Source organism: Vulpes vulpes, chromosome 12, assembly GCF_048418805.1.
Source record: "Vulpes vulpes isolate BD-2025 chromosome 12, VulVul3, whole genome shotgun sequence".
NCBI classification, from domain to species: Eukaryota; Metazoa; Chordata; class Mammalia; order Carnivora; family Canidae; genus Vulpes; species Vulpes vulpes.
The window spans coordinates 37,153,667-37,167,819 of record NC_132791.1 but is presented as its reverse complement, the minus strand read 5'-3'; the positions used below and the strand labels follow the sequence as shown (position 1 = coordinate 37,167,819).

The window sequence follows — 14,153 nt, the reverse complement described above, 5'->3', positions numbered from 1 at the left end:
ATAATTAAGTCCAGAAAAGCTCCCCATAAATTTTAAATATTTTGTGTCATATAAAAAATATTGCCTAACACAAATGAGAGTAGAAATCAATTTAAAAGCTTAACTTTGGGGCACTTGGGTGGCTCAGGTCATGATCCTAAGGTCCTGGAATCAAGCCCCAGATTGGGCTCCCTGCTTAGTGGGGAGCCTGCTTCTCCCTCTCCCACTGCCTGCCACTTCCCCTGCTTGTGCTTTCTGTGTGTGTGTGTGTGTGTCAAATAGTAAATAAAATCCTTTTAAAAAAAGCTTAACTTTGAAAATTCTGGTGTAAATTTATAGAGACATTTTCAAATAGCTAATGGATCAAAGAAGAAAATAAAATTAAGATGAGAGACTACCTCAAGTTGAATGATACCAAAGTTGTAGGGTGCAGGTGGAAATGTACACTTTTAAGTACAGTAAGACTGGAAAAATGTTAAAAATTAAATAAATAGCTACCAATGTAATTGGTTACATTCAATTTAAGAATGAGCAACTGAACAATACCAAAGAAAATAGAAAGAAGGAAATATTAGGATAAGGAAAAAAGTTCATATTGTAGAAGGCAGACATTCATTAGACAAGATCAAAAAAAACTAAAAGTTGCATCACTGATACTAATAAATTGACAAACAATAGGAAGTGCTAATGGGGATATAGATGAATTAAAACTTGCATATATTGCTCGTGGGAATGGAACATGTTGCACTGTTTTGGAAAACTGTTTGGCAGTTCCTCAAAAGGCAAAATGTAGAGTTACCATATGATCTAACAATTCCACTTAGGTATATGCCAAAGAGAATTGGAAGCAGGAGTTCACATAAAAACTACATGAATGTTCGTAGCAGCATTATTCATAATAGCCCAAATGTGGAAACAACCCAAACACCTATACAATGGATAATCATTCAGCAATAAAAGAGTAGTGACACAAGCTACAACATGGATGAACCTTGAAAACATGCCCAGTGGAAGAAGTCAGTCACTGAAGATCAACTGTAGTAATATTTCATTTATATGAAATGTTTAGTAAAGGCAAAGTCTATAGTGACAAAAAGTAGATTAGAGGAGTACCTGGGTGGTTCAATTGGTTGAATGTCTGCCTTTGACTCAGGTCATGATCTCTGGGTCCTGGGATTAAGCCCTGTGTCAGACTTCTTGCTCAGCAGGGAGTCTGCTTCTCTCTCTCTCTCTCTCTCTCTCACCCTCTGCCCCTCACCACTATTTATTCTCTCTCTGTCTCTCTCTCTCTCTGTCTCTCTCTCTCAAATTAATAAAATGTTTTTAAAAAGTAGATTGGAGATTGTATAGGTATGGAGTTGGGAAAGGAGCATCTGTTAAGTGGCATGCATTTTCTTTCTGGTATGATGGAAATATTGTAAAATTAGTGTTTGGTGATAATTGCCCAACTATAAATACACTAAAAGTCATTCAATCAAATACTTTAAAAATGGTTGAATTTCATCTATATAAATTAGACCGTAATAAAACTATTAATAAAAAAAGTAATACCACATTTTGAACAGTTTGTGAGATTAAAATTTGAGTTTTATATGTAAGTTCTACTAGGCATACACATTTTCCCAAAGAATACAAAAAAGAGAAGTAAATTCCACCTTGTTTTATGAGGCTAGTATAACTGTGACACAATAACAAGATTCTGAGAAAGGAAAATTAAAGACTCATCTCAGCTATGAGAACATGGATGAATATACCATTAGCAAATCTAAGTATGATAAATATCATAAATAAGTGAGGAAAATTCCAGAAATAAAAATGTTATTTCATCATTAGAAGATTTATTTATATAATTTATTAGTATAACAAAGAAAGGGGGGAAATGTATTAAAGTCCAGAAAAGCTAGAGTGACATCACCAAGATGGCAGAAGTGGAAGGAAGCATCAGACCCTCCTTCCCAGAGAAAAACTGATTCAACAATACTCAGTCCAATTCCTTTTGTGAGAAATCCAGAAACTAATGAAGAGGCATTTGCACCCCTGGTAAGTGAGAAGCTAGCTATATTGAAGTTGCTTGTGGCACTCTTTCAACTTAGTCCCTCCACCTATACCACTGCTTGTAATCCAAAGGAAACTCCTGGTTTCCAGATTCTCCCAGAGGAGAGAAGGAGTATACTGAAACTTATGTCCAACATTTTGGCTTTTGGGGGTGCTGCCAATGGGAAGGGCTTTTTTCTGACCTGTCTTAGAGCTCCAGTGGGACCTGGCATACTCTACATGCCTGAAGGCCAATAAGAACCAAAAAGAGCTAGATGGCCTACTGCTATTGCAGAAGATTCATGGTATACCAGACAGAAGCTGATACAGTGTGAAGCAAAAGTTCCTCTCAGGGAGAGAGAAGAATGGAGCAGGTATCCACTGTTGTGGCTCTTCAGGGGGATAGTACCTGAAGGTCTTGTTTCTATCATGCCCATCTTCAACCTCTGACAGGACCCAGATACTCTAGAAGCCTGTGGACCACTAAGAACTAGGTGAGAGTTGGATGGCACACTGCTGCTCCACAAGGTCGTTGGTGCAGCAGACAAGCAGACAGAGGCTGATACAGAAAGGAGAAGAATGGAGTGTGTGTAAATGTCCCAGCTCTTCAGGGGCTGCCTGAGGGACTAAGTTCTGTGTATCCCAGCTTGGGGCACCAGTGGGACTGGGCATACTCTATGTAGATGTCTGGGGGCTGCTGAGAATGAAAAAGAGCTGGGTGGCATGTTGCTGCTTCTGAGGACCCCAGTATAGCAGACAGGCAGCAGAGTGAGCAAGGGATTATGAGATCCTGGGAAACAAACAGAAATTTCTTTAGTTTACACACAGAAATTTACACACACTAGTTCAGACAAATCACATCACAGAAAATTTTTGAGAGCCTCCAGAATCTCTAGCTGGCCTGATCATGATGAAGGTTTTTCCCTACCTGAAGCCAATTTGTAAAGATTGGAAGAAGTGGATGTTTCTTCAAGTGCATGGATAGCAACACAAAGTTACAAGGAACACAGAGAAACAGTAAAATGACCTAATCAGAGGAACAAAATATATTTCTAGAAACTGGCCCTAAAAAAACAAATGATCTGAAAAGGATTTGAAATAACCGTCATAAAGTTGTTCAGTGAGCTCAAGAAAATGATGCATAAACAAAATGAGAATTTCACAATAAAGAGATAGAAAATATTTTTTTAAAAAAGCAAACAAATTTTGGAGCTGAAGAGTGCAATCACTGAACTGAAAATTCATTTAGAGTATTCAGACTTGATCAAGCAGAAGACAGAATCAATGAATTTGAAACCAGGTTATCAGGAATTATCCAGGCAGAGGAGTATGAAGAAAAAATGAAAAAGAGTAAAGAAAGCCTAGGGGATTTACAGGACACATTGAGGGGATCAATATGTGCACTGTGGGAGTTGCAGAAGAAGAACTAAGAGAGAATGCTTATTTATAATGGCCAAAGAAAAAACTGCCAACCAAGAATAATATATCTGACAAAACTGTCCTTCAAAAGTGAAGGAGAAATAAAGGTTTTCCTAGATAAACAAAAGCTGAGGAAATTCATCACCACTAGACCAGCCTTACAAAAAAATGGTCAAGGGAGTCCTTCAAATTGAAATGAAAAAAAAAAAAAAAAAAAAACCAGCAGCAACATGAGAACATAAAAAAGCATAACACTCATTGGTAGAAGTAAGCATACAGTAAAATACAGAGTACTGTAAAACTGTAATGGTGGTAAGTAATCACTCTTAATGCTGGCATAGAAGTTAAAAGACAAAAGTGTAAAAAATAACTATAAAATATGTTAATGGAAAGACAAAATATGTAATTTGTGACATAGATAACATAAAATGTTTGGACAGGAGAAGTAAAAGTGCAAAGATGTGTGCTATTGAAATTAAGTTGTTATCAGCTCAAATCTATTGTCATGTTTCACATAAGCCCCAGGTGGCCACCAAGAATTTAGCTATAGAAGATGCACACAACAAAATGAAAATGAAATAAAAGCATGTCACTGCAAAAAAATTAAAACACAAAATCCAGCAAGGGAGAAGAACAGGAACAAGAGAGCTACAAGTCCATCCATATCAATAATTACTTTAAATGTACCTGGATTTATATTTACTCCCCAGTCAAAAGACAAATTATAGCTAAGTGGATTTAAAAACCAGGCTCTAGCTATATACTATCTATAAGAGACTCACATTAGATTTAACAGAATAAGAAAGTTCTCTGCTGTACCTAGTTTACTAAGAGAATTTTATCATGAACAGGTATATAATTGTATAACAATACCATATTTGGGTTTTTCATTGTGGCAAAAATGTTTACCTTTCACATAGAAAGTGAAAGAGTAGAAAAGATACTCCAAGCAAATAGTGACCAAAAAGAGCCATGGTGATTATGCTAGCATAAGACAACATAGACTTGAAACAAAAAACTTTTAGAAGAGACAAAGAAGGATATTATAGAATGACAAAAGAGTCAATTCACAAAGAAGATGCAACAATTACAAATATTTATGTACCAAATACCACCACTTCTAAATATGTTTAACGAATTTGACAGAATTGAAGGGTGAAATAGACAAGACAATAATAGTAAGAGACTTAAGAACATCACTTTAATAATGGATAGAAGCAGACAAGATTAATAAGGAAATACAGAACTTAAAGAACAGCATAGACTAATTGGACCTGCCAGACATAAACAGAACACTCCACTCATCTGCAGTATTCTCAAGTGCATGGGGAACTTTCTGCAGGCTAGACCACATGTTAGGGAACAAAATAAGTTTTAAATTCAAGAAAATTGAAACCATACAAAATATTTTTTCTGACCACAATGGACTGAAACTAGAAATCAAGAGCAGAAGGAAAACTGTGAAACCCACAAATATATGGAAGTTAAACAACACACTCTTAACCAGTGGGTCAAAGAAGAAGTCACCAGGGAAATTAGAAAATACCACGAGACAAATGAAAATGAAAACACAATGTATCAAAACATGGATGCAGTGAAAGCGTGCTTAGAGGAATCTTTAAATACTATACTATATGCTTACAGATTGGTGAAGAGGATAAAAATCTTGTGTTATGTGATTTTTACAATAATGAAAAACCCAAAGACACTATTTTTATACAATTAAATACCTGTTCATGATAAAATTCTCTTAGTAAACTAGATAAAGCAGAGAACTTTCTTATTTTGTTAAAAAAAAAAAGCATGTAAAAATGTAAAACAGCCATCATACTTAATGGTGGAAGTAAAAACCATTCCTTTTAACATCAGGAGAAAGACATTTATGTCTGTTATCATTGCTTGTCTTAGACATTGTACTAGAGGACACAGGCACTAAGAAAAAGAAATGAAAGTTAAAAGTATTAGAAACGAAAAAACAACCATCATTAGTTTCAAATACTATGCTGTCTGCATAGAATCTCAAGATGATAGATGTCAGCAAGATTGCTGGATATAAAGTCGATATATCATAAGATGATGATACTTATATTCACCAGCAATCAACAGAATATGCAGTCTTAAAAAAATACTGTTTAAGTAATAGCAGGAATGACATGGTATCTGGGAATGGAAGATGCATCCCAACTTCAGTGACATTAAAATGTGGAAAGAGAATGTCTTTAAAAATCACTATGTATTTGTTTTGGAAATACACATATATGTATTAAAAGTATAAAGAAATGTAAAACAATCCTAAACATCAAAGGTGTTCAGGATAGTGATTATTTCTGGTGAGTCAGGAGATAGGTTTATAGTCTTCAATTGTATTGGCAATACAGTGACTTTGTTGGATGATTGATTCATGTGTTGAGTGTTCATTATATTTTTCTTTGTATATCTACAAAGAAAATGTATATCACCCATGTATGTATGTATATCACCCATATTTGAAATATATCATTAAAAATGAAGAAATCTGTTGATGTCATTATTCCAGGGAAAGAATGGTGAAGGTAGAACAAATTTTTGCAGCAAGATAATAAATTTGGGGAAGTATCTTATATATGGACAGAAGAGGAATCAGAAGAAGTAGGAGAGTGCTGTGATACAGAAGCAAGGGAGGAAAATTTGTAATGGGGAAAAAGAGAAGAGTTGTTCCACAGTGTAGGATGCCATAGAGGAATTACTGATAGAATAATAGGAAAGAGGTTGTTGAACCTTCCTTAGAAGCTGTTATTAGCAGAACTCTCTTATAGCAAAAATCATAAACTATACTCAAACTAATATAAGAAAAAAATCACCAAATCAAAGGATGAACTGAAGAGAAAAGCCTAGGGAAGAGTAGTGATACCTGGAACCAGGAACTTATGTCTTCAATTCCATCCTTATCTCACCTCTCTTCTCTGACCATCTTTTTCATGTGTCCCTAGCCATATGGTAACATTCTTATAGCTTAGACCCCAGAAAAGAAAGGAATTCCTGTTACTTATCTTTCAGTCTTTCCTTGACTTACATGGTTTATAAATTTCTGGCCCCCAGGAAAGAAAACACTTTGTTTATATCTGATTTTGGTTAAGATTTAGATGCATTTAATTATATGCTAATTTTTCATCTACTAGGAGGAAATTTGAAAGTCATACAGGATATACAGGATATAGGACAGTTTCTGGTGGGCAAGACTGGTGTACACATTCTGGTTTATCTGGTGCTCCTGCCTCTCACCCATTCCAGTGCCACTCATCATAGCACTCAAAAGTGTCTCCACTAATTTCCAAAATACATATATCTAAGTACCATGTATTTTTTTAAGAACCACTGTTAGAGGAGGAAACAGAGAAACCAGCTCAATTAATAAAAATTACTTGAGTTATTTTACTCCAGACTACCCTCTTCCTTAAAGATCTATATGAATCAGAATATTTCACATAGCATAAATTTATTAAGGAACTACTCTATTAGGCTAAGGGTTACCATTTGAAAGAATATGATAACAGAAGACAATTCTAGATATAAAATGGAGCAAAGGATAATGGAAGAAGGTTCTGTGTGAAATTATTGTGTTAAAGTTTTTTTTTTTAATCATACCATATTTTTATAATATCATCTAGGTTCAAGCTTTGTAAATCTTTCCTCCTTTAAAGGAAATTTCTACTTTATGCCATAATTTTTTTTTAGTAATTTTTCTCAGTAATTTTCACGTTTTCATTTTTTTAAAAAAATCCCATTTTAAATGTTATCAATAACATTTTTATCTTATCAGGTCCAAAGTTTGCAAAAACCATTCTTTTAAAGAAATGTCTGTGCTTTTACTCTCTTAAATCTTAGGAAATTTACACAGGAAATAAAGAAAATATTATTGTTTCCCTTGAGAATTTTAGTAGGGTTTATTTATAAATGTAATCAAAATCATATGAATACTTAGTATTGCTGCTGTTAAATTTGTAATGAGTTGTAGGATTTTTGAAATTCCCCGACTGGCTTTCATCCAAGTAAGTTGTTTTCAGAGCTTATAATGTAGTACAACTGAGGAAACGCATGCCATTAACTATTGACCCTATCAGTTAAATATTTCAGTAAGTATTAAGATGCTATTTACATTTAGCATATACTTGGTCAGCCCGGGTGGCTCAGCGGGTTAGTGCCACCTTCAGCCCAGGGCATGATCCTGGAGACCCAGAATGGAGTCCCATGTCCCACGTCAGGCTCCCTGCATGGAACCTGCTTCTCCCTCTGCCTGTGTCTCTGTCTCTATGTCTCTGTTTCTCATGAATAAATAAATAAAATCTTTTTTAAAAATTTAGCATATACTTAAGAAATGTATATCCTTTTACTAGTTTGAATATATAAAGTTGGAGCTAGAAATGATGATTTTTAATTTTTGGATTTATTCCCCCACAAGTCAGTAATACTTCATTTAGATTAGCATGATAATGCACTATTTCTATGAATTAATTCCAGTGTTACAGAAATAAACCTAATGTTAATATACATAAATTTTAGCACCTTATAATTGGAAATACTTTATCTTTTGAAAACGTGAATTACAGAAATATATCATGGTCTATTATATAAAAGATTATTTTAAGGAGTATCAGTGCCTTTTGGAGTTAGTATAAGCATTAAGTATTATGAGCAACTTTTAATTGTCTGGATTCTCACTTCTAGTTAGTAACAATACTATATATGAGTTAGTTTCTTTAAGCCTGGTCACAAAGACCTTTTGTGCAGTACAATACAGTACAATAAGAAGTAAATCTCCCCACTAAGATGGAAAAACAATCAACTAAAAGTATTGAAATCTGTTGTGTAGGAAAACCAAATTTCATTAGAGAATGAGGCAGTCTTCATTACACTTTTGCAGATATTCTAGATTTTGATAGCCTCTGTTCTTAATAACTCAATAACTTTAACTTCACTTGAAATTTTATGGCTGTTCTTTTCTTAGATATAGTATTAATATCACTCTGAAATTTCAACTATTATTTTTGGTGATTAGGCAAGTTCTTTTTTTTCCTTTTCTTCGTTGTTGGAATAATTTGATTGGAGTGGATTCTCTTCTTCCTGCCCCCCTTACAACTTAAGAAACTGAAATAAATATTGACAAAAGAGGTGGAGGAAGACTAGAATTTAGATGAATATGTATATATAGAAAAAGTGAGGAGTAGATACTTCTGTGTTGAATTAGCTGAGTTTAAGCGGTGGAAAGCAGAAGAGTGAAAAAAAGGGTTTAGAAAGATAGCACTCAGTTTTTTCTTTGGAATGGCGTATGTACTGCCATTCTCTCTCATTTTTTCTGGGGAAAAGGAATCACAATGGAAATGCATTGCACCTTGGTGGTTATTAGTAAGCATACCATGTGTATGTCAAATGTCTAGGAGGGCTAAAACTGATCTGATAATATTACCATATTAACATTGAGAAATTCTTGCAGTAGGGAAGATGATGAATTGTCCTAGATATACTTTTGGTTCCAAATATCTGTCTCTGTATTTGGTACTTGGTTAGTAAATTTGAAAAGCGGAATTTATTCTAGTAACTAGAATAGAGGATTGGAAATAACAACAAACCTATAGTTGAGCTCCTCTTACTAAACCAAAAAATGATTGTTTTCCCACAAATATTGGAAAGTCAATTGTATTAGTAAATTTTCCAAATTTCATGTATAATACATTTTTACTGAACCTTTTTCCATAGTTTTGGGAGCAGAAATTTAAGTAATGTGGTTTAACTTCAGTCCAGTTAAAAGTCAGCAGTTCAGTTATTCCAATTATTTTGAAACACATTATATTGCTAGTATCAGTGAATTAATACTTATTAAATATCAATAATGTCAAAATTGTTAATACAAATTAAAGGGTACATATTAAATGTTTTCAGTATTTGGGGCTGTTTTCAGAAAGTATTAGCAAACTGTTTTAAACAACTTGGCTTTTGTAATAATAGTATTGATTTTCATTTTGTGAAATCGTATTCAAACAAAATTACAAAATTATTTAATTGGGCATCACTTAGAACTCACATCACAAAGTATAAGGGCATTGAATTAATTTTACTTCTTGTAAATGTTACCAAAGAGTAGCATTTCTTTTATCCATATGCAGATATCCATACTTCTTTGATAGAATCTAATTTTAACGCATCAAGACAGATTGGCATTTCCAGTACAATAAAAAACTGCTTTGTTAATTGCAAACCATATTTAGTTATGACCTTATAACAAAGTAGCACCTTAAGTGTCATGCTTTGTCTTTAATGTGCACACTGGAGCTACGTTCATCTGTACTAGACAACTGCACTTCATGAAAAGATTTTTTTTCTTGATAGGCAATTAGCAGTAATTAGGAAGATTCACCTCAATAAGATGTCAACATGAGATTGTTTTAAAAAGTTGAATGTCAGTGACTTAAAAAGAAAGTTCTTCTGACACAGGTATGGCATGTGAAACATGAAATGTTAATTTAACTTTTCTGCTTATTATTCATGCACAATATTATTTTGTCATTCAGACACTACACTGACAGAGTGTAAAGGGTGTTAAAATAGTGCTGCTGGAATAAAAAGAGGATTAATCTTCCATTGGCCAATTAGCCAAAGGGTACTTAATGGTCTCTAAAGGCTACTGAAGTCTAACTACTAGCAAAAGCATTGGTAAAAAGTCCTCTATATTACCTTCATTTGCTTGACATTTTGTGAAATATACTGTAGGCTTTTAATAACTGCATTTGTCAGAAAATAGTTTATAAATGAGTGATGTAGTAACTCAGTGTATTTTTCATAAGAAATTTTATTACATAAATAATTCCATCTCTGCCTTAGATCTTTGTTCTTTTTTTTTTTTTTTTGGTTGATGGTTTTAATTTTTAATTCTTTTTCTTGAAGGTCTCCAATATCATAACAAAGAAAAAAACTCATGTTTTCAATTTATAACATTTATTACTAACTTGAAAGTTATTTATCTGAACTATTTATCTTTTTAGAGAAGTACTTATGGAAAATACTCTGCAAATAACTTAGAAACCCATGTAGGTTTTTTTTTTTTTTGTAACTCATATAAATGTTTTAATTAAGTGACTGTGCTTTTAGTCTTCTAAATGGACAATATAGAAGCTATATGCATGCCACAGAAATCATACTTTGAATTTTGAATTGTGATCTTTTCCTAGGCTAGAGATATGTGGTACAATCCTCTCTTGTGTTGCTGGGCAAGGCAGCAAGCCACAGTTGCCGGTCAGCCACACGACATGAGGATGAACAACCAGTGCACTTAACAACCATTTTGTATCCATAGTCATTCTCTTTTTCACTATCAGTACAGTAATAAATAAAATCTTAACCTAACATCAGTACAGTCCTTTTCCCTGGAGCACTGCTCCTAAATGAGTGAATGCTCACAGTGTTTTCTCTACCCGTGCCACAACTAGCATCATATCCATTAACTAGTCAGATGTTGACTATTTTATTCTTTGGAGACATAAATATTAAAGTATCTAAAAATACATTATTGTGGGGAATGATTAGGGAAATGATTCTTTCAGTTCTGATTTTTTTCCCTAAGTCCTTTAGTTTATTTCACTTGGACTGTAGATATTTTCCATGGCCAGTTTTATTTTTTTCTGATAATTCCATTTTTGAACATTAAAATGTTTACCAAGGCTCCCTGCTGGAAAGAGATCCTTCATCTCATCAGGATTGCCTTCAGAATACTCACCAGTGTTCCGGCAGATACTTTCTCTAGAGTAAAAGTCAGAAAGCAAGGCAGTTGTAGATCTAGCTGTAGCCTTTAATGTTACAGCTAGCTTCTAGGAAACATCTGACAGAACAGATCAGGAGGGATATGTGGAAGGAAACTGGCTGTAACAGCACTTACCAGATAGGATATGAAGGTAGTAGCATTGCTATTAGCTCCCTGTTTTGTTTCTTTAGAGCACTAACTGTAGTTTATTGTTGTATATTTCTAGGGTTTATACTGGTAGCTACCTAAAGGCAAGAATTGTCACTTTTTTGGTTTTTTTATCATTGAAAACAGAACTAAGACAGTCACTACTATATAGTGTGTATTTAAAAAAGTAAATGCTAGATAGTCAGTTTTGAGTATAGATATTCCCTATTAAAATTTTCTAGAAAATGTCAAGTTGGGGTCCAGAATAAAAGAAATGTGTTTTTTAAATAAACTGAGTGAACTATCATGTAACAGAACAAGGGAGAGTCTATCAACAGAGCCTTATTTACCCCATTCATGGGATTCCACAGTTACTATTGAGAGCAGCAAAAGGAAGCTTTTGGCCAGAGGCTTTGCTTGACAATTAAACTGTAAGATGCAGATCTAGTGGCAATTTATATTTTTAGCATCAAAAATAAGATCATTTTTAAAGTAATTGAAGACAAAATTAACGCAAAATTATGGATAAAGAAAAAATTAACTCAGAATGAGGATGTTATGCAAACTTACACTGTGGAATTCAGGATACTTGCTCAAGGTGGGGCAGGTTGGCAATAAGAGAACAAGGTTTAAGCAGGAGGCTTTTTTTTTTTTTAACTGAGGACTCACACTAGTTTTCCATGCTATGTAACAAATTGCCACAATTTAGCAGCTTAGAAACAACATATACAGTCATCACATCACAGTTTCCAAAGGCTTTTTTTCTGGCACAGCTAAGTGAGGCCTTCTTCTCAGAGTACCACAAGGCTGAGAATAACATCAGTGATACTTCCATGCTACCTTCCTTTCCAGAGCTCAGGCTTGTCTTCCAAACTCACGTGTTTGTTGGAAAAAATCAGTTCCTTGTAAATGTGGGACTAAAGTCCCTGTTTTCCTGTTGACTGCCAGTCAAGGACCATTCTCAATTTCTGAGGCCTTCCTTAGGTTCTTGTCTTTTTATCCCCTTTTTATTTTTTTTCTTTTCTTTTTTATTTTGTTTCTTTGTGCAGTTGCTTAGAAGGTTCTTTCCTTTTCAGAGACTTACACTTCCTCAGTGTTCTATTTAAATAAAAATAAGTAGTTTCTAGTTTTAAACTTTTAGAGTATTAAGTTCTACTCTATAACCTTTGGTTAGAATAATTGACTACACATAAACCAATACAAATCTCAGTACTTACTCTCATTGAAGTCAACTTTTAAATTGAAATAGACTTTTAAAAGGTTGGAATTTCATTTAAGGGAGGAATTATATATATATATATATATATATATATATATACTTTAAGTATATCACAAAGCATTTTTTAAAATCCAGGTTCTCAGCTTTTAAATTACTTTTCATTTTTTTAATAATAAATTTATTTTTATTGGAGTTCAATTTACCAACACACAGAATAACACCCAGGGCTCATCCCGTCAAGTGCCCCCCTCAGTGCCCGTCACCCATTCACCCCCACCCCCCCCCCCTCCTCCCCATCCATAACCCCTAGTTCATTTCCCAGAGTTAGGAGTCTTTATGTTCTGTCTCCCTTTCTGATATTTCCCACACATTTCTTCTCCCTTCCCTTCTATTCCCTTTCACTATTATTTATATTCCCCAAATGAATGAGAACATACACTCTTTGTCCTTTTCCAATCGACTTACTTCACTCAGCATAATACCTTCCAGTTCCATCCACGTTGAAGCAAATGGTGGGTATTTGTCGTTTCTAATGGCTGAGTAATATTCCATTGTATACATAGACCACATCTTCTTTATCCATTCATCTTTCGATGGACACCGAGGCTTCTTCCACAGTTTGGCTATTGTGGACAGTGCTGCTATAAACATCGGGGTGCAGGTGTCCCAGCATTTCATTGCATCTGAATCTTTGGGGTAAATCCCCAACAGTGCAATTGCTGGGTCGTAGGGCAGGTCTATTTTTAACTCTTTGAGGAACCTCCACACAGTTTTCCAGAGTGGCTGCACCAGTTCACATTCCCACCAAGAGTGTAAGAGGGTTCCCTTTTCTCCGCATCCTCTCCAACATTTGTGGTTTCCTGCCTGGTAAATTTTCCCCATTCTCACTGGTGTGAGGTGGTATCTCATTGTGGTTTTGATTTGTATTTCCCTGATGGCAAGTGATGCAGAGCATTTTCTCATGTGCGTGTTGGCCATGTCTGTGTCTTCCTCTGTGAGATTTCTCTTCATGTCTTTTGCCCATTTCATGATTGGATTGTTTGTTTCTTTGGTGTTGAGTTTAATAAGTTCTTTATAGATTTTGGACACTAGCCCTTTATCTGATACGTCATTTGCAAATATCTTCTCCCATTCTGTAGGTTGCCTTTTAGTTTTGTTGACTGTATCCTTTGCTGAGCAAAAGCTTCTTATCTTGATGAAGTCCCAATAGTTCATTTTTGCTTTTGTTTCTTTTGCCTTTGTGGATGTATCTTGCAAGAAGTTACTGTGGCCGAGTTCAAAGAGGGTGTTGCCTGTGTTCTCTTCTATGATTTTGATGGACTCTTGTCTCACATTTAGATCTCTCATCCATTTTGAGTTTATCTTTGTGTATGGTGAAAGAGAGTGGTCCAGTTTCATTCTTCTGCATGTGGATGTCCAATTTTCCCAGCACCATTTATTGAAGAGACTGTCTTGCTTCCAATGGATAGTCTTTCCTCCTTTATCGAATATTAGATGACCATACATTTCAGGGTCCACTTCTGGGTTCTCTATTCTGTTCCATTGATCTATGTGTCTGTTTTTGTGCCAGTACCACACTATCTT

The 14,153-nt window shown here is 34.6% G+C and overlaps 1 protein-coding gene across 9 annotated transcripts in view; it reads left to right on the top strand.

The window, feature by feature from the left end:
- The window catches only part of CNTLN (centlein), a 322,986-nt gene that overhangs the window by 257,297 nt on the left and 51,536 nt on the right, over window positions 1-14,153 (top strand). The window lies entirely within an intron of this gene.